Genomic DNA, 2,793 nt, shown 5'->3' on the forward strand with positions numbered 1-2,793 from the left:
GGTCAAGAGGGAGCTGATGTTGATGACTTCTTCTGGCGGCAACTGAGATGGCAAGACGCGGTCGAACTCTTCTTCAAGCTGGACTAGCTCTTGTAGCTCCTCAGAGGGCGGCAGTGCTGGCGGGGTCCTTGCAGCTTCTTCCTTGATTTCACGGGGCGGTGCTGGAATCTTCTTCATGGTGAGGGGCTCAAACAACTCTGGCGGGGGATCTTGGGAGGATTCAGGGTGCTCTTGCTTATCCATAGCCTGAGGGGAGACTGGAATTCCTTCCAAGACTATGGCTCCTTCCGTGGGTTCCCAAGCCTTCTTCTCTCCTCTGATAGATACCGGGTGACCTTCAAGAATCTGGGGGTCTTCAGCTCTGATGGGTTGAACAGGGTTGGATGGAGCGGGCTCTTGGATCCGCAGGGCTCTACGTTGGTTATGGGTTACCAAGTAGGCCTCCATCAACTTCTGGACATGCTCATCCTTGGCTTGCTTCAGGGCTTCAACAACAATGACTTCGCGACTCTCCAAGGCAGTTGCACGGGCTTGAGCTGTGGTGAGATCCGCATGCAGCTGACGGTTGCGCTTCTCTGCATCTTCTGCTCGGGCAATCATCTGACGGTGGTGCCGAGCCAAGAAATCATATTGTGCATCAAGGGTGAGCAGGTATGTAGTGAGGTACATGACTGTGGGGTCGTCCTCAAGGAGCTGCTGCTCTTCCAATGCACGCATCCTGGCCATCCAAACTGGACGGTCTCTCTGAAAGGGCGGAAAGAATCTGAGCGGGGTGTCGGCCACTTCTTCTTCATAGATCTGACACAGGGCCCTCAATGCCTTACGAGCGACGACTTGGCAGGTGTCTTTGAATCTGTGCCCAGCAGCAGTGACACTCCATTCCACATGGTGTGGACTGGATCCAATGTATACAGTCATGACACACTTCTTTGTGCCATGCTCGACGAACTCACGACCATCATACTCTGGCTGGCTCCTGATTCCGAGGCGGACTGTGCATGCTCTCAGCAACTTGGGGAAACCATCTTCATTCTGGCAGAAGCTGGTTTGGCACTAAACCTCCATCTGACTTTTGAGAGAAGGAAAGGGGGAAACATTTTTGAAATGAAGGGATAAGAGCAAGATTTTTTTTTAAGAAAATAGTTTGGACTCAAAACCTTTTGATCAGGCTAAGGGTTACGTCCTGCGGCCAACCTAACAGCTCTGATACCACCTGAAGCGTCCCCAATCCTCTGGGACTCAAATGTGATACAATTACTAGTCCCAGGAGGCTAGCAAACACATTTATACATCAGATGATACCAAATCTGCTTAAACGAGACAAACCTATAAAGGTGGCGGTCAACTTTAAGAGTTGGTCCACAACTCGAGACATATCATCAGAGTGGGGCTGAAGCAGCCCGATATACGCAGCGAAGCAAGTCAGCGGTCCAACAGCCACAGGCAAGGTTGGGAACAGTCGTAACTCTTACCCGATCTCCTTTTTCTGAAAAACAACAAATAAGCAAGGGTGAGTACAAACGTACTCAGCAGCCCACCTTCACCCGCGGAATGGGGAAATCAGATATAATGCATGGAATATGTGGAGCTCAGGATATTTGCAGAAACAGCAATATTTTATGCAGAGTTGTTTTGAAAAACATTTTGTATTTTTGCAAAGCGCATCCTCTCCAAAAGGAGCAGGAAGTTTTTCAGTATTATAACAAAATCCCCTGGACTAAACCATCCAGGTATCTCAGCAGTTTCCCACTGGTTTTCCTTTTCAAAAACCGCTACTGGACTTCCCGTCCACCATAGCTCACGGCTCAACCGCCGGACCTTTTAAAAACCACTTTTCAAAAGCATCTCTTTTTTTGAAAACAAAACATTAATTGCCATACCATACCAGACTCGTCCATTCCTGTGGACACAGACTATTCGAATAGGTTTTCAAACTCTACGCAGAGGTGTACACTTTACCCACTAGTCCGGCTCTGCGATCTCATGGCCGATGAGGTCCGAATCCGAATCTCTTTCTTTCCTCGCACGTCCTAACCTTAACAGTTATACCGGAAGGAGTCAGGCCACCACCATGTCCAAACCGGACAAAACTTTCCCCCTCCTTATCCTCTCGGTGCTCCCCAGCCTTCATAACCCTGGGGTTGGACCGTACGAGTTCAGATTGAGTGACTGCCCACACAGTCTTGAGTGGTTGTACTTGTCATGAGTACAGGTAGTGAAAGATGACAAACCGGTCCTTATACGAGGGGACAATCCTTCTGCTCACGCCTAAACCAGCTGAGCCATCACCTTAGGCCCTCCCCTAAACCAGGGAGTCCCTGATTATCCCACTCACAAGGTGATAAGGGTGAAAACCCTTCATCATACACATTTTGAAAAGCATTTTCTTTTGAAAACTCACACCTTTCCTCAAATCATTTGTAACAAATATATCAGGGATTGATTGCGGCAAGCGGCTGGGTGGCCATAATAACTTGTCTCAAAATCATATCATGCATAAAATAACAGGCTGAGGGTTATGGTTGAAAAACATAGGTAATTTATGCATCAAAGGGATCCAGTGAGCTTGCCGTGCTTATTCGGCGAAGGGGGAAGGGGAGCTCGTGGAACTGGCTTCTGGCTCCACCGCCTAGCGTAGACTTGCAGATCTGGCCTCCACGAGACGGCACGAACGCTCCGATAACTATGCAACATGAACAAGCAAACATACAAACCAACAAGTATAGCAACAAATATTTAGTATAGTGGTCAGAATAGTGATATATGGATGGGTAGAGTCTTGAGTAGAATCTG

The sequence above is a fragment of the Zea mays genome, chromosome 6 (genome assembly GCF_902167145.1).
Source record: "Zea mays cultivar B73 chromosome 6, Zm-B73-REFERENCE-NAM-5.0, whole genome shotgun sequence".
Taxonomy (NCBI): Eukaryota; Viridiplantae; Streptophyta; class Magnoliopsida; order Poales; family Poaceae; genus Zea; species Zea mays.